Below are 14708 nucleotides of genomic sequence, written 5' to 3'. Positions count from 1 at the left end.
TGTTTGGATTGAATGTGTATGAACATGTATGTCTGTTTACATAAAGTTATATATATTATATAGTAACTACTATATAATCGACCTCTATAATATACCATTATATTAATATGATATTAAAATGTCATTATATTATATAGATAAATTACACATAAAATATGATAAAATTATAATTATAATGTAATATAAATCTTACATTATAAGGTAGCAATACTATAATTATATGATAAAATTTTATTTAAAGTATAAATTTATGTAGAATAAAACTATATACATGATTTTTGTTGTAATCCACAACTATTTCTCTGTAATATAACACAATACAAATTATATCAATAAAACATCAGAATGAAATCTTTACACAGAATCCTATTAAGGAAAGGATATCCCCTGAATGAGTAAGAACACGTAGGTCCAAGGAAAGCTGGAATTCAGTGAGAAGTCATGTGTTGGTTACCCAGTTTCTTCATAGTGGTTTTCATCTCTTTATTTCTCATTGTGTAGATAAGGGGGGTGGTTCAAGAGTGAAGTAAAAGTGGTATAAAACACAGACAGGAGCTTGTCCACAGAAAAGTGACTGAAAGGCCACATGTAAATGAAAATGCAGAGCCCAAAGAAGAGTGTGACTACCATGATTGTGCAAAACAAGTAGAGAGTGCTTTGTATACACCACCAGCAGCATGCTGTTAGGCAGTGATGAGGATAACAGTGTAAGAGACCAAGAGGAACACAAAACAGTTCATGGACAGCAACCCACTGTCTGATATCATATGTATACCTAAGATATAGCTGTCTATGCAGGCAGGCTTGATCACGAGAGGAAGGTCACAGAAGAAGCTGTCCACCTCTTTGGGGCCATGGTAAGATAAATTCACAGTAAAGGCTACTTGACTGATGGAGTGCACAAATCCAATGACCCATGAAACCAACACCAGCCCCATGCAAGTCTGCTGGCTCATCATGGTCATGTAATGCAAAGTTTTGCATATCTGTCATAGGCCATGGAAATCAGAAGTACTATGTCAGCCCCACTGACAAAGTGCAAGAAGAATTGAGCCATACATCCTCCAAAGGAGATGAGCTTTCGATCACTAAGAAAGTCCCTGATCATGTTGGGGGTGGCAAATGAGGCTAGCCGTATATCTAAGAAAGAAAGATTTTCCAGCAGGAAGTGTATAGGAGAGGAGTACAAGTGGGAGTCAGAAATTACAGTGACCACAAAGATCAGGTTACCCAGCACAGTGACCACATAGATCCCAGAGAAAAATATAAAGAAAAAATGCTGGAGGTGTTGTGAAGTGCAGAGTCCATAAAACACAAATTCTGACACAAGGAATAATTCTGCAGCTCCATTATCTCAAGTTTCAGATTGTGCCCTGAATCTATATAAAGAAAAGAAGTGGACATGAAAGGGCCTGTCAACTGCCAGGCACATGAAAGTGATCACCTAAATTTCATCTGAATATAATTTTAATTTGTAAGCCATATATAAAATACAATACAAAAATGATTAAAGCCAAGCCCAACAACAGTTTGCTTGTCTCCCATGCTTAAAATCTTGCTTTTTAAAATTTATTACTATCCACTTTATTAAGATAAAATGTACCTACCTACCAAAATTCACCGATTTTAAATGTAAAACATAATGATTTTTAAACAAATTTATGGAGTTATGCAGCCCATCTCCACAATGCTTGCTTTGAAATCTTCACATTCCAGACAGCCCAGTCTCCTTCATGGACTTCTGATAATAGTGGAACTATCTCCTCCTTCCATATTCATTTGTTCATTCACAAACTCACTCATTCAGACCATGTCTATGAAACACTGACAGTTTTCCATTCTCACTTAGTTCAGTTAATAAAGCCATCAGTACGAAAGGAAATAAATCAATTAATCTAAGGCTCATACAGTTCCCCCAATTCCACATTTTTATTACTGCTCTTGTCATCTCTATTGATCAGTTAGGTTTGGGATTAAAAAGCCAATGGTCCAATTCATTTGTAGACTTCTTGTGTATAAACTACTTATGAAAATATTTTAGAATGGCTTCAATGAAAGAAATATTTTCCAAAACCTCTCAACATGAGCCAGAGCATAAAACCTATCCAATAATTTGGGGGAGAGGGTAGCTTTCACAGTATACATGAGTACTGATAAGTTCAGCATTTGAGTATGAATGTAGTTCTGAACTTGCAGAAAAATGGGGATGGGATGGATAGGTTTCATTATCAGTTTATCATGAGTAATTAGGTGGTACACCAGTTTTCTCCCTAAGAATAAGATATTGTATAAACGTTTTTATAAAGACATTGAACAGAATTCTTCATGAGTAATTTCACAAATGATGCAGAACTGTCCTTTGTATGAACTTTTATTATGTTGGTCCTTTATGAAATTGAGGACTATAACATGGAGTAATAGTTTGGGAAGACTTCTTATGGGAGCTAAAGTTACATGTATCATTTTCTATCTTGGTTTCAGATAGTTTATTTCACTTAAAAGGAATCACAAAACGTTTCTAAGTTGTTTCTCTACCTAAAGCACACAAGCCATAAATGATAAAGAAAAAAATTGTACAAGTAAATTTTGTGTATCAATGTTATTTGTTTTTGATATATAGTCATTATTTAGGTACAAATAAACTATGTCAAGCCAAGAATAATGGAGAAGCTCATGACAGCTAAAACAAGTGAATATTTGCATAGAGGTAGGGAAATGTCGCCTAAACATGATGACTAATTTTATGTATCATTTTGGGAGAGTGTTTTTGGATGAAATTAAAGTTGAAACAGGTGAACTCTGAGTAAAACATATTTTCCTTCATAAGATAGGTGGGCCTTATCCAATTAGCTGAAGGCCTGAATAGAACAAAAAGACTCACCTTTCCAAGCAAAAAAGAATTCTCCAGTACATTGTCTTTGATTTTCATCTGTACCATCAGCTCTCCTGGGACTCAGGCCTTCCAGTCCACACAGCAGAGTTCAGACTTGCAGGCTCTGAAAAACACATGAGTCATTTCTTGTAATAAATCTCTCCCTTTCTTCCTATGTCTCTGTCTCTCTCTGTCCCTTTCCTCTTTTTCCTGAAAACCCTGACAGATACACTATCAAGCCAGTAATAGAAAAATTCAGAAAGTAAAATAACAATACACAAAAATATGTAAATATTTTAAAAGATTTGTATTTTAGGAAGCACCACAACAAACAAACAAACAAAAAATAGTGTAAATCCAACCACAAATTTGTAAACTTGATTTCCAATCTTGAGACCCACAAAGTCACTACTTAGTGTTGTATAGACTTAAAGTGTTCAAGGCCTACTAGACAAAGGGCCCATCAGGGCTGACATCCAGCCTATGCCCCAACCATCCAACAAACAATATATCCTAAACAGGCCTGGGCTTTCCCCTTGGACGCACTTCTTTTCTAATTTATACGAAGTTCCAGTGTGACTATTTTAGCCCTGCTAACAAAGCCTTAATATACTTTAGACAGAAAAAGTATTTATAAATCAGTAAGTGAAGGAAACCTGAAGGGAAAGAAGAGGAAAGAATTTAGGAAAATAATTTTTTTAAAAGGAAAAGGATTAATAGGCTAATAAACATTAGAAAGTTATTCTCAATAAATATAAGTTAACAAGGCATACTTTTATCCATATTTTAGTTTTGGAATAAATGCATCAAACTCATGGTCAGTTCTTTTTTTTTTTTTTTTCCCAATTTATTTATTTTCAGAAAAACAGTATTCATTATTTTTTCACCACACCCAGTGCTCCATGCAAGCTGTGCCCTCTATAATACCCACCACCTGGTACCCCAACCTCCCACCCCCCCCCGCCACTTCAAACCCCTCAGATTGTTTTTCAGAGTCCATAGTCTCTCATGTTTCACCTCCCCTTCCAATTTACCCAAAAGCACATACCCTCCCCAATGGTCAGTTCTAATGAAAATGGATAATTTCACAATAAAAGTAACAATACAAATTTAAATAACCCCTGACATCTCTTAAGTACTTCCTCTATGCCAGTGCTATGTCCGGTTGATTCTTTCAATTAATCTTCACAACAGTCTAATGAGAGAAACTCCATCATTACTGATTTATAAATGAGGAGACTGAGGCTAATGTGTATGGACACACACTGCCAGTAGCAGAGTTGATGTTCTAACCAGGTGCATGGGCTCCAGAATTTATATTCTTAAGCTGTGTAAGGCCAACTCCCTCACTGTTAAGAGGAATGTAAGTCAGTACAACTTTTGGACAGACACTTGGGAAATATAAATTGGGCTCCCTGAAAAATGCCGGTAGACCTCTATCTAGTATTTCTGTAATAAAAGATGTCTACCAAAGAGTTGGATTAATATATGAAAAATATAACCATTTCATTTTGCTCAAATACATAAAATGAATTAATGATCAATGTGATAGAATATAATAACAAAAATAATGTTTTCAACACACATTTCAATATATTAAGAAAAGTTCATGGTGTTTTGTTTTTAAAAAAAGGACTCCAGGCTATATATGTAGTCCACATTCTCCAAAGCATTGTTGAATGAAATTGACCATTGTCTCCCTCACAGTATTTACATTCTCACAGAAAATGCAGATACATAAACAAAAACAACATGGTAATTTACAATAAGGCTATGGAAAAAAATCAAGCAGGATAAGAGATAGTGGGAATGCCAGAGTTTTTTTTTTAAATAGGATGTTAAGAATAGGTTTCATTGAGAAGGGGACTTTTGACCAAAGACTTAAAGGAGGACATGGGAGTATCTATGTGTACATCTGGGAAAAGCAAAACACTGAGAGAACAGCCAGTGTGGAAACACTTAGATGGCTACTGCCTGAGGTTGTTAAACAACTCCTGGGACTGAAGTGGAATAAGATGGAGAGTGGTTGGGATGATAAGCAATTATGTGTAGGGCATAAGTCCTATAGGGCCTTGTAAGACATTACCAGCACATGGCTTTCTCTTCTGTGTGAAGTCGTGAGTGTGAGTTTTGAGTAGAGGACAGGCATTAGAACAGCTCTAACTGCTCCTGTTGGAAAACACAAGGATGGAAGCTAGGAGGCCAGATAAGGAGCAAGTTCACTAATCCAGACCAGCTCTGATGATGGCACAATCAGATGCACACACAAATGTACACTATAAGACAGAAGCAGTCAGACTCCAGATACAGTTTGAAATTAGAGCTAACAGGACTACCTGAAGATTATTATAGGTTGTAATTATAATAGAGAAGTCAAGCATGATTCCAAGTATTGTAGCCTAAGAAACTCCAAGAATAAAGTTGCCATTATATAAGATCATAAGTACTGTATTTGTAGACAGATTAGGAGGAAAACTGAAAGGGTAAATTTGAATATATTTTATATACATATATAAAACATATATACACATTATATATACTAATATATGTATGTGTATACTTTGTATGCTACTTTCTATAGTGCCCCACAGATCTCTAAATTCCAGTTCTTTACTTTGGATTCAGTTTTTCTTTCTGTTCCTCAGATTGGAGAAACTCAATCAACTTTCCCCAAGTTCACTAGTATTTCTTCTGACAACCAAAACTGCAGTCGAGCCCCCCTAAAGAATGTTTCATTTCTGTTATTGTCCTTTTTTTCCTCATAATTTCTGCTTTTTATTTTTTCCATCTCTTTATTGATGATACTCCCTATTATTCTTCTGCTTCAATAGCCTTCACACATACAATGTAGGTATGATTTTGGGCTACAATCAAGCCTATCTTCTTATTGCTGATCTTATTTTCCAAAGATGCTTAAAATCAAAATCTTCCATTGTACATATATTTCTGCACTGTGACTATGTCTCCCCCTGTCAGGATTTACAGTACAGATGCCAGACAAATGAGTGAAGAAGCCATCCTGTAAATGAGTTTTCCACGTCCAAGGTGAGCTCAACTCTGAAATAAGCTGTCCCTTTGTGGCTCAGACATGAACTGCTCAGCTGAGTCCTTCCCCAATCACAGACCGAAACTGCAAGAATGAAATGTCTACCGAACCAGGACATTTTGGAAAACTGTCTGACACACATCAAACTGGAACACACACCTCCAGTCCTTCTTCTAGATTCCCATGTGGTTATCTCAAATAGGCTTCCATGTATTTAAAGTTTCCATGTTTCCTTCTACTCTACTCTTTTCATATCAACTATCCCAGAGAAACATTCTTAATATGACTCTTTGACAACTTTTACTGATTTTCCTATCATGAACTTCCTTCTCAAAAATCTTTAGGATCGATGTCCTTGCCTTCAACTCTCTATTCCAGCTTATATAAAAAATAGTATTCTTATGCCAAATCTGCCACTGCTTTCAGTCCTGAAGTACACCAACTCTTATTCATGTGGTTGCTACTGCTGCTTTCCATAAACTCACTTTCGCTAACTCAACTGTTCCATGAGGGTTCCTAGTTCTCCATGTGGGTGAATGCTTTGGTGATCTGATCTCTGTGGGTTACCTTCTCATATTCCTGCTCACACCAGAAATGGGATCCCACATTCCTTTATTAAAAAGATAAAAATAAAAACTAACGACATCCGTTAAATTGTAGTATCAGTTTGCATGTCTTTATCTAGAAATGCCTAAATAATTATACTTGAAAAATCAGGAGCATGGCTTATCCATTGCACCTCATTACTGAGCATGATAACTAGTATAACCCAGGAGCTCATTAAATGTTACTTGAAATGACAATTATTATGACGGAATCTCTGCTACTGGCACTAAGAGAAGATAATGCTAAAATTACTATTAAGAAAGGAATTCTATATATGTGCAGAAGAAGTAACTTTCATAATCATGCCTGTCTGAATAATATGTTAAGTTGTACAGGTAGCAAAAAAAAAAAAAAATAAAGAAGGTTGAGACATCTGATATCATTATATAAATTGGGAATCTGCATTTCTTTTGGGAATCTTGCAACTATATTAGCTACCAAAGTACAATTTTTGCTCTAACACCTCTATTCCATTTCCTTTTTTCTTTGTCACTCTAATCTCATGCCGCTATTGTACTCTGAAATGTACTGATCATTTCACTGTCACACCATTTGAAAATGAAGACATAATGGATCCCTTTTAAATCTTTTAGATATTCATCTAATGATTTACTAACTCATTAATGGATTAAGATGTATCTTCCCTGAGACTGTGCAATGATCTAGTGAGAATAAGACAAATGAGACACCACTGCAAGCCTCAAGAAGTACTTTGCTAGTAGCATTGACAAAAAAAAAAAAAAAAAAATGAATGCAATAAAAACTTGAACTAGGAATGACAGTAGCACATAGCAGGGTCAATGGGCAAATAATCCAGAGGACTCAGGTTGAAGCAAAAACATCACTGAGGACATATAACACCTCAAAACTATTTTTTACTACTTTGTAAGAAATTTAACATTAACTATAGAGTATATTAGTGTTAGATTGGTGGGGAATTGAGAGGGTTAAAATTCTTATAAGAGGAATTTTCGTTGTGTGACTGATAACACATCACTCAATAATAGAGAACACATCAATCAATTAAATAATAGTATTTAATTAATTTTCTCTCATTAACACTATATGATTCCAGTACTTCCTTTATGGATTTGCATTCATTTGTCACATAATGAGAACATTTATTTTATTTATTCATTTATTCAACATTTAATTCCTACTATGTGAAAAATTTTTCTTTTTTTTTTTTTCAATTTATTTATTTTCAGAAAAACAGTATTCATTATTTTTTCACCACACCCAGTGCTCCATGCAAGCCGTGCCTTCTATAATACCCACCACCTGGTACCCCAACCTCCCACCCCCCCGCCACTTCAAACCCCTCAGACTGTTTTTCAGAGTCCATAGTCTCTCATGTTTCACCTCCCCTTCCAATTTACCCAAATTCCCTACTCCTCTCTAACGCCCCTTGTCCTCCATGCTATTTGTTATGCTCCACAAATAAGTGAAACCATATGATAATTGACTCTCTCTGCTTGACTTATTTCACTCAGCATAATCTCTAGGCATTATGATTGAGTGGTGTTTTAGTTTTGGATGATTTCAAACAGTCTCAAGACAGGTTATTTACTCTACCATATTGCATATCTGTGCCAAGTTTCCCTGAAAGTTCATATTCAAGAGAGTAAAGCAAAAATTTTTACTAATTAAAATGAACCTCAAAACCCAAGGGAAAATAGCAAGTGGGCTGCCTTAGTGATCTCTGTGATCTTTGAAAATTGCTTAACCTCTCTGTGTCTCATCTTCAGTGTGCCAGATGCTTAGTCTAGGCTTTGGGGACACAGACAAGGTCCCTACCCTGACCATGATCACTGAGGTAGCTGCTTGAGGGGACTTTCTGTCAGAGTTGAGAGCACAGAGGGGCTGAAAGGATGGCCCTGGGAGACAGAGCTCTTAGAGAAGGAAATAGCTCACTGCAGCTGCTGGGGGTGCATGGCCAGAGAGGCATTCTCCCCCAAATTAGTGGAGACAGGTAACAGTGCAGGCATCTAGCCTAGTCTTCCCCTCTGTTTTGGGCCTCTTCCACATGCAACCACTGGCCTCTCCCCTCTAGGCATAGCCAGAAGCCTTTCCAGGAAGGGCTGCTCCAGAAGGCTATCCCCTCAAGATCCCCAAAGAGACAATTTACACTCTCTGCAGGGGCTGGCCAGTGACTGAAATGGCACTAGTACCTAAGTGGGATCTGTGAGGCAGGAAACAATGGAGGTGTGTTGAGCCTTATAGACAGGTCCATCCACACTGGCCACATTTTGCACCATTGGCCCTCACAGGGACAGGTGCCACTAAGCACCCATGTGTGGGAGAGACAAATGGCTTGGCATTTGTGTATGTATGTATTTAATTTCACTTAATAATGTCAAATTCCTCTGCAACCTGGTTTACTCTCTCACTAATACTGCACAAGGAGCCCTATATTGCCACGTTCTTCTCACCAATTTGCATCATCCAAAATTCTAATTTTCTATTAATTTCATGGTGTAAATGTGTATTGTACATTTAATTTTTTCTCATAGGAGAAGTCAGTTTTATGTTCGTATTAGTTTTCTAGGACTACCATAATAAATTACCACAGGCATTATGGTTTAAAATGACAAATTTATGACAGAGGAGTCAAGATGGCGGAGAAGTAGCAGGCTGAGACTACTTCAGCTAGCAGGAGATCAGCTAGAGAGCTTATCTAAAGATTGCAAACATCTGCAAATCCATTGGCAGATCGAAGAGAAGAAGAACAGCAATTCTAGAAACAGAAAAACAACCACTTTCTGAAAGGTAGTGAAGAGACCCCTCTTCCCTTCCCCCTACTTGGACAATCCTCCCTTATCTCAGCACAGCCCTGGAGCTAGGAGGGGCAACGGCATGTTGCGGGGGGAGATAGGTACGCTTGCCGCGCGCGGCTTGTAACGCGCAGATAGTCACGTGGGCAAGGGGGGGTCGCCTAGGTATGTGGGCAAGGGGGGTCGCCTAAGTATGTGGACCTAGTCACGTAGGCAGGATGTTTCTCTGCTAAGTAATAAGGTCCACTCCCCCTCCTCACTCCCCCTCCCCACCTTTCTCTTCGCGCGCCGGGGTCCTTCAAAGCCAATCTACAAACACTGAGTATGCCTTACATTCAAACCAGCCAATAAGAACCTTGTAACTATGTTTCTGCTTCTGTACGTATGCTTTTGCTTCCCCAAACCCCATAAAAAGGCCCTGAACAAAGGGCTGGCGCGCGAGTCTTCCTAAGACTTGATCGCCCGCAGGTACCTGTGTCAACTCAATAAACCTCGTGCTGTTTGCATCTGATCAGTGGACTCGGCTTGGTTTTTGGGTCCGGGGGTCTCCTCCTGAGAAGGGGTCCATTCCGGGGTGCTTAGAGCCCCGGGGGGATCTTTCAGTAGGACTGGCGGAGAAGTGAATCCAAAGCGACGGGAAGATAACCCCGGGGGGAGGGGCCGGCTCCCGGCAAGCGGCGGAGCAATGGAGCACAAAATCAGGACTTTTAAAAGTCTGTTCCGCTAAGGGACATCGCTCCAGAGGCTAAACCGGGGTGAAGCCCACGCGGGGTCGGCATGGCCTCGGGTCTCGCAGGGTCACAGAAGGATTGGGGGTGTCTGAGTGTTGCAGAGCTTGCGGATATTGGAACGGGAAAGCCGGCTACAGAGACAGAGCCGACAGTAAGCTCACAGCTCGGTGTTGCCTTGAGCCAGTTGTGGGCTCGGTGAGCTCGGAGCGCGGCCGGAGGTTGGGCAGACGGGAGTTACTAGGAGCTGTTCGCTGAGGGTGCACTGGGGAGCGGGGCCCCGGGCTTTCGGCTCCTCCGGGCCTGAGACCAGGAGGCCGCCATTTGTGTTCCCGTCCTCCGGAACTCTAAGGAAAGCGCTAGGGAACAAAAGCTCCTGAAAGCAAAGCCGAGCGGATAACTCAGCCCAGCCCCTGGTAAGGGCGGTGCAATTCCGCCTGGGGCAAAGACACTTGAGAATCAATACACCAGGCCCCTCCACCAGAAGATCAATAAGAAATCCAGGAAAGACCAAGTTCACCTACCAAGGAGTGCAGTTTCAATACCAAGGAGAGCAGCAGAATTCCAGAGGAGGAGAAAACAAACCACGAACTCATGGCTTTCTCCCTGTGATTTTTTAGTCTTGCAGTTAATGTAATTGTTTTGTTTTTCATTTTTTTCTCCTCTTCTGCTAAAATTTTTTATTCTTTTACCCTTTTCTTTTTTAACGTTTTTTAACTAGTTTATCTAATATATATATATATATATATATATTTCTTTTTTTATACTTTTCTTTATTCTTTTTTTTAATTCTTTTTTTTTCTTTTTTTTCTTTCTTTATTTTTGAACCCCTTTTTATCCCCAAATCATAAGAGATCCCAATCTCTTCAATCTCTTTTTATGATACTTGATTGAATTTTTAATTCAAACTCTTTTTTTAATTCTTTTTTTTTTCTTTCTTTCGTTTTGAACCTCTTTTTATCACCAAATCAGAAGAGATCCCAATCAGAAGAGATTGGGAGATCCCAATCAGAAGAGATCCCAATCAGAGGAGATCCCTCACCCAATCGTGAAGGGGGAGAAATCCCTCCTCATGATTTGGGATCTCTTCTGATTTGGTTAAAGAATATTTTCCTGGGATTGTTGCCACCCTTTTAGTATTTTACTTGCTCCTTCATATACTCTTATCTGGACAAAATGACAAGGCAGAAAAATTCACAACAAAAAAAGAAACAAGAGGCAGTACCGAAGGCTAGGGACCTAATCAATACAGACATTGGTAATATGTCAGATCTAGAGTTCAAAATGACAATTCTCAAGGTTCTAGCCAGGCTTGAAAAAGGCATGGAAGATATTAGAGAAACCCTCTCCAGAGATATAAAAGCCCTTTCTGGAGAAATAAAAGAACTAAAATCTAACCAAGTTGAAATCAAAAAAGCTATTAATGAGGTGCAATAAAAAATGGAGGCTCTCACTGCTAGGATAAATGAGGCAGAAGACAGAATTAGAAATATAGAAGACCAAATGACAGAGAATAAAGAAGCTGAGCAAAAGAGGGACAAACAGCTTCTGGACCATGAGGGGAGAATTCGAAAGATAAGTGACACCATAAGACGAAACAACATTAGAATAATTGGGATTCCAGAAGAAGAAGAAAGAGAGAGGGGAGCAGAAGGTATACTGGAGAGAATTATTGAGGAGAATTTCCCCAATATGGCAAAGGGAACGAGGATCAAAATTCAGGAAGTTCAGAGAATGCCCCTCAAAATCAATAAGAATAGGCCCACACCACATCACCTAATAGTAAAATTTACAAGCCTTAGTGACAAAGAGAAAATCCTGAAAGCAGCCTGGGAAAAGAAGTCTGTAACATACAATGGTAAAATTATTAGATTAGCAGCTGACTTATCCACAGAGACCTGGCAGGCCAGAAGGAGCTGGCATGATATTTTCAGAGCACTAAACGAGAAAAACATGCAGCCAAGAATACTATATCCAGCTAGACTATCATTGAAAATAAAGGAGAGATTAAAAGCTTCCAAGACAAACAAAAACTGAAAGAATTTGCAAACACCAAACCAGCTCTACAGGAAATACAGAAAGGGGTCCTCTAAGCAAAGAGAGAGCCTACAAGTGGTAGATCAGAAAGGAACAGAGACAATATACAGTAACAGTCACCTCACAGGCAATACAATGGCACTATAATCATATATCTCAATAGTTACCCTGAATGTTAATGGGCTAAATGCCCCAATCAAAAGACACAGGGTATCAGAATGGATAAAAAAACAAAACCCATTTATATGTTGCCTCCAAGAAACTCATTTTAAACCCGAAGACACCTCCAGACTTAAAGTGAGGGGGTGGAAAAGAATTTACCATGCTAATGGACATCAGAAAAAAGCAGGAGTGGCAATCCTTATATCAGATCAATTAGATTTTAAGCCACAGACTATAATAAGAGATGAGGAAGGACACTATATCATACTCAAAGGGTCTGTCCAACAAGAAGATCTAACAGTTTTCAATATCTATGCCCCCAACGTGGGAGCACCACCTATATAAACCAATTAATAGCAAAATCAAAGAAACACATCAACAATAATACAATAATAGTAGGGGACTTTAACACTCCCCTCACTGAAATGGACAGATCATCCAAGCAAAAGATCAACAGGGAAATAAAGGCCTTAAATGATACACTGGATGAGATGGACATCACAGATATATTCAGAACATTTCACCCCAAAGCAACAGAATACACATTCTTCTCTAGTGCACATGGAACATTCTCCAGAATAGATCACATCCTCGGTCCTAAATCAGGACTCAACCGGTATCAAAAGATTGGGATCATTCCCTGCATATTTTCAGACCACAATGCTCTGAAGCTAGAACTCAACCACAAGAGGAAGTTTGAAAAGAACCTAAAGACATGGAGACTAAACAGCATCCTTCTAAAGAATGAATGGGTCAACCGGGAAATTAAAGAAGAATTGAAAAAAAAAATCATGGAAACAAATGATAATGAAAATACAACAGTTCAAAATCTGTGGGACACAACAAAGGCAATCCTGAGAGGAAAATATATAGCGGTACAAGCTTTTCTCAAGAAACAAGAAAGGTCTCAGGTACACAACCTAACCCTACTCCTAAAGGAGCTGGAGAAAGAGTAAGAAAGAAACCCTAAGCCCAGTAGGAGAAGAGAAATCATAAAGATCAGAGCAGAAATCAATGAAATAGAAACCAAAAAAACAATAGAACAAATCAACGAAACTAGGAGCTGGTTCTTTGAAAGGATTAATAAAATTGATAAACCCCTGGCCAGACTTATCAAAAAGAAAAGAGAAAGAACCCAAATAAATAAAATCATGAATGAAAGAGGAGAGATCACAACTAACACCAAAGAAATACAAACTATTATAAGAACATACTATGAGCAACTCTATGCCAACAAATTTGACAATCTGGAAGAAATGGATGCATTCCTAGAAACATATAAACTACCAAAATTGAACCAGGAAGAAATAGAAAGCCTGAACAGACCCATAACCAGTAAGGAGATTGAAACAGTCATTAAAAATCTCCAAACAAACAAAAGCCCAGGGCCAGATGGCTTCCCGGGGGAATTCTACCAAACATTTAAAGAAGAACTAATTCCTATTATCCTGAAACTGTTCCAAAAAATAGAAATGGAAGGAAAACTTCCAAACTCATTTTATGAGGCCAGCATCACCTTGATCCCAAAACCAGACAAGGATCCCATCAAAAAAGAGAGCTATAGACCAATATCCTTGATGAACACAGATGCGAAAATTCTCACCAAAATACTAGCCAATAGGATTCAACAGTACATTAAAAGGATTATTCACCACGACCAAGTGGGATTTATCCCAGGGCTGCAAGGTTGGTTCAACATCCACAAATCAGTCAATGTGATACAACACATCAATAAAAGAAAGAACAAGAACCATATGATACTCTCAATAGATGCTGAAAAAGCATTTGACAAAGTACAACATCCCTTCCTGATCAAAACTCTTCAAAGTGTAGGGATAGAGGGCTCATACCTCAATATCATGAAAGCCATCTATGAAAAACCCACCGTGAATATCATTCTCAATGGAGAAAAACTGAAAGCTTTTCTGCTAAGGTCAGGAACGCGGCAGGGATGTCCATTATCACCACTGCTGTTCAACATAGTACTAGACATCCTAGCCTCAGCAATCAAACAACAAAAGGAAATTAAAGGCATCCAAATTGGCAAAGAAGAAGTCAAATTATCACTCTTCACAGATGATATGATACTCTATGTGGAAACCCAAAAGACTCCACTCCAAAACTGCTAGAACTTGTACAGGAATTCAGTAAAGTGTCAGGATGTAAGATCAATGCACAGAAATCAGTTGCATTTCTCTACACCAACAACAAGACAGAAAAAAGAGAAATTAAGGAGTCAATCCCATTTACAATTGCACCCCAAACCATAAGATACCTAGGAATAAACCTAACCAAAGAGGCTAAGAATCTATACTCAGAAAACTATAAAGTACTCATGAAAGAAATTGAGGAAGACACAAAGAAATGGAAAAATGTTCCATGCTCCTGGATTGGAAGACTAAATATTGTGAATATGTCTATGCTACCTAAAGCAATCTAAACATTTAATGCAGTACCTATCAAAGTACCATCCATCTTTTTCA

General features: G+C 38.3%; 1 pseudogene; it reads right to left on the bottom strand.

Annotated features, from left to right (window-relative positions):
- Positions 1 to 428: 428 nt before the first annotated feature.
- On the bottom strand, positions 429 to 1404 carry LOC122894622 (annotated as a pseudogene).
- Positions 1405 to 14708: the final 13304 nt, after the last annotated feature.

Source organism: Neovison vison, chromosome 13, assembly GCF_020171115.1.
Source record: "Neovison vison isolate M4711 chromosome 13, ASM_NN_V1, whole genome shotgun sequence".
NCBI classification, from domain to species: Eukaryota; Metazoa; Chordata; class Mammalia; order Carnivora; family Mustelidae; genus Neogale; species Neogale vison.
The sequence above is the reverse complement of the archived record's forward strand: the minus strand, read 5'-3'. Positions and strand labels throughout refer to the sequence as shown.